We start from the raw sequence: 13316 nt of genomic DNA, 5'->3' as shown, positions 1-13316 counted from the left end.
CTCCCTCTCTCTCTGCCCCTCCCCCGTTCATGCTCTGTCTCTCTCTGTCCCAAAAATAAATAAAAACATTGAAAAAAAAAATAAGTTAGACTTCACCAAAATTAAAATTTCAGCTCAGGAAAAGATACCATTTAAAAAAAATGAATAGACAAATTAGACTGGGAAAAATATTCTCTGACAAAGGACTCATTTCCCAAATATGTAAACAATGCTTACAAAGACAACCTAACTAAAAATGGCCAAAGGCTTGGACAGATACTTCACAAACGATGCATGAATGGCCAATAAAGCCACAAGAAAAGTGCTCAAAATCTTTAATCACTCAATTTTTGAAATTCTTGCATGAAATGCATCTGGTCAGTCATTCAAGGCTTTTTTTTTTCATTCCCTCTTTTACACGGGAAGGACCAGACAGAAAATGCTAAATGGAAACAGATTTTGCAGTTGAAGACTCAGTCTTCCAGCCCTCTCAGTCTGCATGCTCTCTGCTTGCCAATTACAAGGCATTTTCTAGAATTGCTGAGGCGAACATGCCTGAAGCTGTCAGAGCACTCTGCACGAGGGACAAATTCAGAGAGCTCGCAGCCTTGTCCCCACCTGGGAAAAGAGGCAGGGGGCAGGTGGGCTGCAGGGAAAGCGGGTCTGCGTAGGAGGGAAAGTGGTGACAAGTGCGTGGGCACTTCAGCACAGGGCTAAATTCTGCCCCGTGCGAAGTTCAAGTTTGGTGCAGCTTTTTTTTTTTTTTTTAATTTTTTTTCTAATGTTTATTTATTTTTCAGACAGAGAGAGACAGAGCATGAGCGGAGGAGGGGCAGAGAGAGAGGGAGACACAGAATCCGAAGCAGGCTCCAGGCTCTCAGCTGTCAGCACAGAGCCCAGCGTGGGGCTTGAACTCACAGACCCAGAGATCATGACATGAGCCGAAGTCAGATGCTCAACCGACTGAACCCACCCAGGCGCCCCTGGTGCAGCTTTTAAAAGCAGAATGAAATCAAGATCTCCAAAGGGCTACCTTTTCATTACTAACCATTTAAAAGTGAAAACACTGGGGTGCCTGGGTGGCTCAGTCGGTTTAGCGTCGGACTCCTAGGCTCAGGTCGTGATCTCACAGCTTCATGAGTTTGAGCCCCACATTGGGCTCTGTGTGGACCCTTCAGAGCCTGCTTGGGATTCTCTCTCACTTTCTCTCTCTCTCTCCCTCCCCTGCTCATGCACTCTCTCTCTCTCTCAGAAACAATAAACTTAAAAAACATTGAAAGCAAAAACATTATAGCCTCAGTGTGTCTTTCATGTGAGTGGACTTTAGCTTTTTGAAAGAGTAACATTTGTAATTTATCAATGCAGCGACTAACTGAGCACCTACTAAGTGTCGGGCACTGTTACAAGCATGGTAAAAGAACAACTGCCTGGCACACATCATCGGGAAGCTTGAAAGATGCGCAATAGGCTGTTTTCACGGAGAAGGAGTTCCCACTGTTTGAGGAAACTGAATAGTGAAGGAAGCTGTCCCTGGCTCCACGGCATTGAAAACAGATAGAAATCTGCTGCTGTTCAGTATGTGTTTTGTGTGGCGCTCTGAGCTTGGGGAAATGCTGAGAGATAAAGGGACATTTTACACGGATCTTAACTGGAATCAAAATTAGATTAAATTCAGGTGAAAATAGTCTCTGCCTTTTAGCTCCATTTTAAGGAACGTGGCAAAGTGGAAGAGGAAGAGATACACTAAGAAGGAGGGGGGGCTGGGGGGCCCGGTGGTTGCACTGATAGGGCTGACAGGGCGGAGCCTGCTTGGGATTTTCTCTCTGCCCCTCCCCTGCTCACACTTTCTCAAAAATAAATACACTTAAAAAAAAAAAAAAAAGGAGGAGGAGGAGCGGGGGGCGGGGGGGGGGGGCGCTCCTGAGAACGGTGTTCATTGGACAGCATGGAATTTAAAGGGGCACAATGACATCTAATTCCACATCATTCTGGTGCGTGGGTTCCCACATAGATAAAGCGATCAGAGAACTGATTCTTGTCTATTTAAAAGCCAGTGAAAATGGTTAATAATGTATTTTTGTGTGTAACCCAATATCCCAGGGTATTCAACATGGTATCAGTATGAAACTCATTAAGGAGGTATTTTACATGCCTTTTTTTTTTTTTTTTTTTGGACCAAGCGCTTTAAATTAGATGTGTATCTGTCCTTTGCTGCCAAGACCATGGAGAGCGCACTGCTATTAACACACCTCTGCCCTCTGCTGGTGGCCCCTGATTCTAGCGCCTCCCTGGCCATCTTTGCTGCTCCATTTCACAGCGGGACCCTCCTTCCCTATTCTCCCCCAAAGCATTGCAGGAGCCCAGTGGTCACTGGCAACCAGACTTCCCTGCGGTGTTGTTGAGGAGACAGAAAAAAGAAAATGCAACCAAAGAGCAGCCGATAACTTCACGCAGTTGTGGCTTTAGGCTGAGCTTCCAGCCCAGACCCACCCTTGGAGTTGCTAAGCATGCTTGGTTCTCAACCTACTTCCCAGTTTAAGTGTCAGCGCCCCCATTGCTGTGCATGAAGGTCAGAGAAACTGATGTGAAATTGCAGAGGAAAAAAAAGGGGGCGTTTCTTCCTCCTCCCTCTGTCTAAAGTTCACCTCTCCAGGGTCTCATTTCCTGATCTAGTGTCCCATTGCTAGGATTGACAGCAGGACCGGCCGCAGAGCTCTGGGAAGTCCCTCTTCCTCCACAAGAGCTTGTATTATGGCCTTGAGTGGGACACATGAATTATACCAGACAGTGGTCACCCAACATCTCTGTGTTCTGAGGTATTCACACTTCAATGACCCTGCATCCACGATATGCCCACTTCCTTTGCATAGTCTTTCCTTTCATGCGAGGTCAAGTTCAAGTCTGCAAAAACCCTCCTGTTCCCATGGAAACTCAGACTTAGATCTCCTGCTTGTTCAGGAACACACAACTGTCCAGAATAGGCAATATCTTACAGACACAGAGCAATAGAACTCCCTGCTGAGAAAAATAAAATCGCCTCTAAGAAAATCACAAATCTCTGCTGAAAAAAGGAGAGGAGGAAGAGGAGGAGGAGGAGGAGGAAGAAGGAGAAGAAGAAAGAAGAAAGAAAGCGGCAGTTTATGAAACCAAGTAAAAAGCTTGACTTCTCAGTCTGAGAAATCTGTTTTTGGACCGCGTTACCCAGCCCAGGTTTTCTCCCCAAAGAGGTCCGTGGCTAGCTCCACATTTGCTTTATGCTCAGCAAGGGGCTTTTTCTGAGAGAGGGACAGCCTGCCCCAGTGGGAAATTTAACGTCCACCTCTTAGGAAGCAGAAACCACTTCCAACTTGAAAGGGCTGCTTTTACCAGCTACCAAACCCATCCACGCTTCAAACACCAGAACGTGGTTCTAGTCGGCGCAGCCTGTTTTGTTGGGGTGTGACTCAAACCCAGTGGTGTGCCCCGTATTCTTGTGCCCCCTCCGTGGGATGACTCAGCCATCGTTATGAGCAGGAATTACTGTGCCGTTCTAATACGACGCCTTCAGGGAAACGAGGCCGGGCGGGTCACTTTGCCCTGCTATGACATGGCCCCAGACAATTTTCCCCGGAGTTCTGTCTCCTGCTCTGTAGGGTTTACATTTCTTCCTTTGGCTTTTCAGTCGTATTTTTTCTTCTCGCCGCTCTTGGTGAATCTGCTCCCAAGAGCATGCATTTCCCCTTCTCGTGCTTGTGGTGGGCTGAGAATCCCAACAGCAAAGCTTAGGAAAGCTATTTCTAAATTAAGAGGGTATGTATTCTGAGTAAGGAGCTCAGGGTCTCCCGTCTGAGTAAAAAACATGTTTAGCCTCTTAATTTGTTTCTCTTTTTCTCACTCCTGTTGTTGTTATTCACCCATCTATTTATTCAACGCATATGGATGAAGTGGTTCGGGGTTAGGCACTAACACAATGGTTCCTATCCTTGGCTGCACTTCGGAATCACCTAGAGAACTTCCAAAGCTCCCAATGCCAGGCTTCCACTGCCAGAACATTCTGAGGTAACTGGTCCCGGGCATGGTTTGGGCATCAGCTTCCCAAGTGATTCTAGTGTGCAGCTGGGCTAAAGGACCCCTGCTCCAAAGGCTAAGTGACTTTTTCAGTGGTCTTCTGTGTCAACACCCTGTGTGAACCCATCATCGTCCTCCCTCCATGGAACCTGACAGCCGTGCCCACCTCCAGGATTGAATAGTGTATAGAACACATGATGAGAAAGATGAAGCCCTTGGACCCGAAAAATCCGATATCATTGTGGACAAGAAACTGTAATTGGCCATTGACTTGTAATCAGATCTTAATGTTTAAGAAATCTGAGTTTCTTCATAGCGCGGAATTTCATCCTGAGCTACGGAAGGCGCTCACCATTTTCTGACCACCATTTTCTCCTTCCTCTTCAGCACAGAGGTCTGATCTAAAAGTCCAAAAACGAGACTTGTAGTTCTAGTGTGCCATTGCTCACTGTGCGACCTCGAGTAAGTCACTTAGCCATTCTGGGCTCTAGATGCCTCATTTTTAAGCTTTCCCAATACATGCCATAAACTTCATTTTATAATCACAGGGTTGTTGCGGCTACTAATTAAGAAGGATGGTCAATGCATGTTTTTTCTGAAAAAAAAAAAAAAAATTCAACAGCATTATCACGAGGTAACATATTTACCGGGAGTTGGTGTCAGCCCTTTGCTGCTGTTCTCTTTGCCACGAGTTTAACTTTAGTTTTGGTCTTTAAAATCAGATACAGATTATTAAGACTTATCTTGGAGTCTCTCATTAGGCACAAATGGTATGATATGGGGTAGATTTCTTTTTCATGAAATCTATTTTGGATTAAGATTGGGAAAGTGGGAAAAGACACCAAAAAAAAATTTTTTTTTAAGGGAAGCAAAGCCCAGGCTTCTGAATGGAACATAAAGGTTTCCAGGAGCCGCTGAGGGTCTAGACAGTCCACCCCATGGCACCTGCTACATCTAAGGGAGATACACCCAGCAGTGAGCACAGCACTCCCCCAGATTGCATTGCCAGAACACAGCTTTGTAATGCGACTCAGGTTGGGGATGATACAGTCTATCAGAAACATGCTGTCCCGAAGTTCCACCTGTAGGAGGACACAGCTCTCACGGGCCTGGGGAGGGCTAGTGGCAGATTAACATGCACAGTGCCAGAGGACCAGTCCATTTTTTGATGTCTAAAACAAGACAAAACATAACAAACATCAGGAAGAGCCCTGTTGCCTCAAGAGCATCCCATTTTCCTTCCTCCACTCTTCGATCCTCAGACCCCAGGCTTCTCTCCCCAGTCCACACAGCAGCCGGGACTTCTGCCCCAGGGTGGAGCCTGGTTTCCATGACACAAATGGGGACTGGAGTGGGGTGAGTGACATGGCTGGGGAGAGGCTTCCTGGGATGTGAAAGAGAGGCGATATCGAAGGACCCACACAGGGTGGGGTGGGGGGCTGAACGCAATGGGAGGAAAGAAGTGGACCCGTCAGGGGACCCCACTGGCGGCCACCCGTGGACGCTGCTCCCATCTCCCTGTATCTTCTGACCTACCGCAGCCCTCACACTGGGCCCCCTCCCACCACCCCCACCACCACCCTCCCCCTGCAGCTGCCAGCCAATGAACACTACCTGGGAGTCAAGCCCAACACCAGGCTCCTCATCTGCCTGGCTGCGACCCGTCCTCCCTGATCCTCCTCCCTTCCCCCTCTCCTTTCACAGGCGCCAGATCAGAATCCTTCTCTAAAGGCTCTCCCTGCCTCCTCCTGCTCCTTGTCCCCGTTAGCATTCACACACATGTCCCTGGTAAATCTCTTGCACGTCTTGGCATCTGCTTCCTGAAGGGCCCAAAGTGACACAGATCCTCAGGGATGGCCAAGCAACTGTCTATGGAAGGCTATCCCCTTGTGCGTAGGGCAAGGGGTCCTTTCCCGTCTGCCCACTCATCATCACCCCTTTCCAGTTGCACAAAATAAAGAGATACCTCTCACCCACACAGAATCTTACTACAAACACCGCCCCGGGGTATTAAAAAGGCCCCGGCCATCAAATGAGAGGCGAATTTGAAATATCAGCGTTGGCTGCCTTCACTCAAGATACTCCTGGAGGGGAGGCCAAGGTTTTCCTTGACTCCTTCAGGGTCCCTGGCTGATCTAAAAACTAAACTGATAAAGCCAAATGAACAGGAGAAGAGCATACATGTGTATTTAATGCAAGTTTGAGGTGACTTGGGAGCTTTCATAAGGACACAGAGACCGGAAGAAATGGTTAAGCCTGAGAGTTTTTATGCTGGGTTTGAAGAAAAGCGCACAGTCGTGGAAAGATAGGACAGGACAGAGTAGGACACAGTCTAAGAAGCTGGGGAAGGTTAGTGAGGCCTGTTTGTTCTGATTCCTCTGATCGCTCCCTCTTGAAGATAAGGATGCTCCTTTCCTCCGGGTAGGTACAGAGAGGGCTCCTCCCACATGAGGGTCCATGGCCTGCTTCGGGGGGAAAGTCAGAGAATCTTTCCTGCTCCTGCCACTTGTCAAACTCCTCCAGCTTAAAATATCCACTATGTCAAGGTGCCTTGTCCTGAACCCCATCACTATGAACGCGCGATCGGTCCAGTCTTAGGTATATTGCTGGTAGGGGCCAAACCGTAGAATAAGAAATGGAATTTTCTGGCCCATGCCATCATGTTCTTGTTTCATATCTATTAAAGACTGGGGCAGCAGAAGTAATAACAATTTTTATTTAAGTCTTTCCTGGAGTGGCCATGAGTAGGCACCTCACAGACCTGCAACTCCAGATTGCTCAGTTGATTAAGGGTTCTGGGAGGTTACCGCTCCAAAGCCATTGCCACACTGCCCATGGGCTGCCCTCCATCACCCACTGGGTATGGCCAGGGCACTGAGGCAAACCTGGTCCTGGAAGACCCAGCTTTGGCTCCAGAACTCTCTGATGTCCTTGCTGATCTCTTATTAGAGTGCCTGGCCACCTAGGACATTTCCACCCTCTCTCCTTCATGTGGCCCCACACTTACATTGCGGTCTGAAAGGTCTCTCTGCTTTCTCCAGAGCACCCCCGGCCTCCACTTGCAGTCATCCTCGTTTCCTCTAATAAAGTTTTCGCATCTTGGAGCCCATCTTGCCACCTGCGTCTTGGAGAAACCATATGACGCACCTCGCTTCTTCCACCATAACCCACCCTGACCCTGTTTGCCAAAGATGTACTCCTCCATAGATGGAAGCCCAGGATGGAACCCTTGGTTTCACCCAGGCACCCTGTTCTTGGGCTCCGTGCCTGAACTCCCCATCTCTCTCACATCTAGGAATCAGAAACGCAAGGTTGCCCTCATGGAGGACACAAGTTAACAGGATGATGTGAATTAAAAAATAAAGTCGGGGGGCACCTGGGTGGCTCGGGTGGTTAAGCGTCTGACTTTGGCTCAGGTCATGAGCTCGCGGTTCATGAGTTCGAGCCCTGCATCGGGCTCTGGGCTGACGGGTCGGAGCCTGGAGCCTGCTTCGGATTCTGTGTCTCCCTCTCTCCGCTCATCCTCTGTCTCTCTCCCCTTCAAAAATAAATAAACTTCAAAAAAATAAAATAAAAAAAAACATACACACTAGCACACAGCACAATATAAGCACCTAATAAAAAAAAATTACGTATTTTACTTACATTGATAAGCAAGAATTGAAAGTAACGGTATTTCTGGTTTTCCAACATTTTCTGAGCATATTAGGAATGAAAATATGCTTCCAAAGTGAGAGTAATTGGTGTCAGAGTAACTTGGTAAATCTTGGTTAACCTTTTTTGGTGTACTTCCCAGAGAGCGAGAAAAATGAATGTCTCTGAGGACCGGGTAACAAATCTTTTTGCAAGTCAAAAGGCTTTCAATTCTCTGCCTTGAGCAAAATTGGAGTACTTAACTGTCAACTGATAGATGAAGACTATGATTTTTGGCATCTATGCCTTAGAAGGTGCTCAAGGAATTGAGTGCTACCATTCTACGAGAAATCCGTGCTCCTACCTACTAATTTGTGTAAGCCAGCATTTGCCAGCACTGGAAAATCCATACAGTGAAAGATAAGAACACAGTTTTTGCTAAACCCCACGCGCGTATGAGTCCGTTGGAAAACAAACAAACACACGCCTTCACCTGTCTCGCTGAGACAGACGTTTCCAGTACAGGTTTCCTTTTCCTGTTTCGTTCCAATCCCTGCCTCCCTCTTCGTATTGTCTTCTCCTTTGCGTGTGTCCAGTCTAGTCTCCCTCTGCCTCCCTTTATCAGAATCACCGCGAATGCCTATAGGGCACAGATAATCCAGGATAATCTTCCCATCTCAAGATTCTTAACACAATCACGTCTGCAAGGACATCTTTTCCAAAGAGTGTCACATTTGCAGGTTTTGGAGATTAGGACCTCCTGTCTTTGGAAGCCATTATGCAGTCTGCCATACCTGGTGAAGTGACGTTAACCTGGCTGCAGTAAGCTGTCCATTAGTAACTGCGACTTATCCACTGTGTCAAGCATGTGGATGACATGTGCCTGGTCAAGGCATTCCCTTGTGCTTGGTCTCTGGGTTCCTAAATGTGTTGTGCTACCTCCAACTGCCAACAGCCCTCCACTTGATGGCTCCTCAAACTCCAGGTGTCTGCCCAAGATAGGAATCTGGAGGAAAGTGTTCCAGCTACTTGTTATTAGAGGGAGGTGTGGATGGAAATAGGGTGATGGGTTCCAGAACTTGGTCTGGGAAGGAATGCTGTGGGTCCATAAGGGGAGAAAGGGGAGGACTCATCCATCAAATACTCTCTATGCCAGGTGTGGCATTTTCTAATAGCAATGGGGGGTTCTTGGAAGCCCAGAGGGTTTCTATGTAGAGGTGCAACAATTTTCTGGGCCATGGGACAACTCTTAAAGGCGCCCAGTTGGGCAAGACAATCTGGCGAAAAAAGAGGGAAGAAGGGAACAGAGAGAAGCAGAGGGGAACACGAGCTCCTGCTTGTTTTTTGAATGCTGTTGGAGAAGAACGCCAAATAACGAGATAGGTTGCAAAATCTTGGTGGAGAACAGATGCTCCTTGAAGGAGCATCTGTGTGGTGCTTCTGACCAGCAGATCCGAGGTGCAGTTATTTGATGCAGTGGTGTAGTTATTTATTCAGTGTCTACACAGGGCAGCCAGAAAAATGGGCTGCTATTTTTGGAAACTTCTCTGTGAGTACCCTGCGCGTGGTAAGCCCCCATTAAGTATTTGTTAATGCGTTGGCGTTTCCACTCGGGAAAGAAGGGCTTCAGCCACATAAGGCATTTTTAACTTTGGGTGGTTGGTTGATTCCAGATTTTACTCTGTCCTGGCATTGGCTATGCTAAGAACTCTGTGGCTCGAATTCGGGCAGCTTCCCGTCGTAGTTAGATTAGCACTGACCTCTTGTGAACCAACGCCGATGGTGGATAAAGGGTTTTCTTTGGGTTGAAGAGCATCATCTGCATCTATTTGGGGTGTCTAGTCCATTCTGAGGCAGTCGATTCGAACAGATGACTCTGCCCTTTTCTTCCTTGTTCATCTTTTTTACTTATTTATTTTCTCAACCCTTCTAAGCCATTTCGGCTTTTCCTGTTATCCATTCTTCACCCCCACGTCCCCTCCCCATACCCACATAGACACACACGCACAGAGGGTGCTGTCCTCATAAATTGGTGCCGGCTGCAAAATGGCTAATTAGGCAATTACAGTTTCTTCTTGAGAGTCAACGGAATATTAAATATTAAGAGTCGGATTGGGGGGGCGCCTGGGTGGCGCAGTCGGTTAAGCGTCCGACTTCAGCCAGGTCACGATCTCTCGGTCCGTGAGTTCGAGCCCCGTGTCAGGCTCTGGGCTGATGGCTCAGAGCCTGGAGCCTGTTTCCAATTCTGTGTCTCCCTCTCTCTCTGCCCCTCCCCCGTTCATGCTCTGTCTCTCTCTGTCCCAAAAATAAATAAAAACGTTGAAAGAGTCGGATTGGGGACACGTGTCTGGGTAATGATTTTGATCATGTCGGACCTGGAAAAACAGCGACCTACTGTAATGTCAGGAATGTCACGTCTTTCCTGCCCCTGAGTGGAGTGTGTAGATGTCCCTGCTACGTCCCCCAGGCCCTTATCATTTATATCCACCAGCCCACTCATTTATTCATTTATCTGAGTACCTACTGTGGAAGGCAGTGTGCCGCTGCTGGGCGTGTGGTGCGCAAAGAAGGGCGCAGGCCCTCGTGGGGTCGGGAGTGGATCAAGGAACAGACATACAACAATCCCACCCTCCGTAGAGTTCAACCATGACAAGCGTGCCAGAGGAAAGGAGTGGGACATAATGAAAAATTCCCTGCGGCCATAACAGGCTGACCCCAGACCTTGGGTCCCACCTGAAGGAGTGGGATCCCTGTAACCATACTTGCCCAGGTGCCACGGCTTTTGCTCTAACCCTTTTAATTTTTTAATTTAAACTTTAGTTAGTTAGCATACAGTGCAATATTGGTTTCAGGAGTAGACATCGGTGATTCATCGCTTACAATGCAACACCCAGTGCTCATTGCAACAAGTGCCCTCCTCAATGCCCATCACCCATCTAGCCCATCCCCCCCCCCCATCAGTCCTCATTTTGTTGTCTATCTTTAGGAATCTTTTGTGGTTTACTTCCCTCTCACCTCTTTTTTTCCCCTTCCCATATATTCATCTCTTTTGTTTCTTAAATTCCACATATGAATGAAATCACATGGTATTTGTCTTTCTCTGGTTGACGTATTTCACTTAGTATAATACATTCTAGCTCTATCCATGCTCTGACCCTTTTATGAAACACTAGGTATGAGACCTACCGGGCGCCAGCATGTGATGCGGCTCTTCTCCTGACCCTGAGCCTTGCCAATCCTAGATGTGTCTAGCCTGTGCCGGGCACGGCCTTTGCGTTAGGATCTGGACCTTCTGGGAGTTCAGGAGATTTCCTGACAGGGTTTAGCGGGCATAATGAGGTCAGTTACTGCGAGCAGGCTGTGGTGGGTAATTAAGGAATGCACTTTGAAGCAAGAACGGGAAGCCAGCTATCGAGAAGGGCCTAGTGTGAACGTAAATTTTGCTGGGTTCTTAGTTTCTTTCAATGAATACTGCAAAGATGGCGGCCAGTGGCCCTGCCTGTGCTCTGCAGCTCGACCCTTGACCACAGCTAATAGAACTGCAGCTAAGAGACAAAGTAAACACCTGAAAGACCAAGGTGGGCTAGGGGAAATCAGTGTTCCGGCCACTGGATTGGGCCAGAAGGGGTACCCGTCCTGAGGTGGACCAATCAAAATGTTTCTCCGTGGTTTTCCAAATTGGAGCTAAGGAGACGATCCAGCAGTCAGGTCCCGGCCCTACCGAGGAAACTGATCTGCAGGAGGAGAAAGTAAGAGAGAAGAACTTGTGAAGAATCACAGATAAAGTGGGAGAGAGAGAGAGAGAGAGAGTGCAATTATTCCCAGTGTTATTTAAATCCCTAGTTCTAGGTGTTTCTGAGGCCCATTGGAGCCCCTACTCTTAATATGACTTCTTCAATTCCTTAAAAAAAAAGTTTCTTTTTCACTAAATTGAATTGAGTTAGGTTTTTGTCACTTAACATCCCAAACAGCCCCGCCAGGCGTGGATTATCTACTGCAGGGCTAGAGATAAGGCCAGGACCCCCACATAGCCCCAGGCAGTTACACCAAAAGACTCGGTGACACAATTCAGCAGTCTCCCCATGTCAGTAATTATTAGTTCAGAAAAACAATGAGAAGATATTATTTTGAACAAACTAACAGCTCACAAATATCCAAAGTTGACCTTCATATTTTTATTATAATGCTAATTCAACACAATTTAGCAAATATTCCTTTTTAAAATTTTTATTTATTTTTGAGAGACAGAGTGTGAGCAGGGGAGGGGTAGAGGAAAGAGGGAGACACAGGATCCGAAGCAGGCTCTAGGTTCTGAGCTGACAGCACAGAGTCCGACACGGGCTCAAACTCACGGACCTCGAGATCGTGACCTGAGCTGAAGTCGGATGCTTAACCAACTGCGTCACCCAGGCGCCCCTCGCAAATATTTCTTAAGCATCTAGAACATCATCCTGTTCTAGGATCCCTAGAGAAGGCAATGGCAAAAAAAAAGAAAAAAAGACAAAAATCTCTATCCCTCATTCTAGTTGGGGATAAATAAACTTGAACATGTATAAGCACATATCTAATCTCCTTTATCTCCTTTTAGCTCTTATATAAACTGTATGTAACCTATAAAGCCAAAATGCATTTACAAATTTTTTTTATAAATTTTTTTAATGTTTGTTTATTTTTGAGAGAGAGACAGAGTGCGAGTGGGGGAGGGCAGAGAGAGAGAGAGACACACACACACAGATTTCGAAGCAGGCTCCAGGCTCTGAGGTGTCAGCACAGAGTCTGACGTGGGGCTCGAACTCATGAACTGTGAGATCATGATCTGAGCCGAAGTCAGATGCCCAACTGACTGAGCCACCCAGGCGCATTTACAAATTTTTAAAAAGCTATAAAACGGATCAAATTCAAATTAACAACACAACTTCATGTGGCAAGTTACATTATTGTGCTAAAATTAAATGGGCTTCACTGGGTTTAAATACGGAAAGATATAGTCTGGAATCTGGTTCTTTATTTAATCTTTTCCTGTGTTTTAACCTCAGTCATGCTGATGATTAAATGTATTATGAAGAATTGCGTATCTATATTCAAAACTTTGCTGGTTTAAGATTTAAGACTTCACACTTCCACAAGTATCTTGCAAGCCGACTTCAAACGCCAGTTTTAGTCAGGGCTCGCCTGTAAGAGTGAGAGAGAGAAAGAGAGAGAGAGAGTACGCATATGCACGTGTGGGAGGGGCAGAGCGAGAAAGAGAGAGAAACTCAGGCTCCACACTCAGCGCGGAGCCAGATGCAGGGCTCGATCCCAGAATCCTGAGATCATGACCTGAGCCAAAATCAGGAGCCAGATGCTCAACGGACTGAGCCACCCAGGCGCCCCACTCTGTAAAACTATCTTATCCATCCGACGATAAAACTAGGCAGCTTGAGTTATTAAACTCAGCATTGAATGGGTAGCTGGTCCGTATACTGCTGGTACTAAGAATAGTTACTATCACAGTTATTCCTAATGAACTCTTTTGACAATAAATATGCATAAAGAAGTACAATAAGCATCTTAGGCTGTGATTGACAGTTGTTCATACGTAGTAAGTACCAGGAGCTGTTCTGAATGAGCTCATCGACTCAGCCAAGCCTCCAATAACCCTTCAAAACAGGTACCGT

General features: G+C 46.9%; 1 long non-coding RNA gene across 1 annotated transcript in view; it reads left to right on the top strand.

Moving 5' to 3' along the window:
• LOC123381451 overlaps positions 1-13316 on the top strand; it is a 77352-nt gene that overhangs the window by 49308 nt on the left and 14728 nt on the right. The window lies entirely within an intron of this gene.

Source organism: Felis catus, chromosome D3 (genome assembly GCF_018350175.1).
Source record: "Felis catus isolate Fca126 chromosome D3, F.catus_Fca126_mat1.0, whole genome shotgun sequence".
NCBI classification, from domain to species: domain Eukaryota; kingdom Metazoa; phylum Chordata; class Mammalia; order Carnivora; family Felidae; genus Felis; species Felis catus.
Note: the sequence above shows the minus strand (reverse complement) of the source record. Positions and strands in the feature narration are given on the sequence as shown.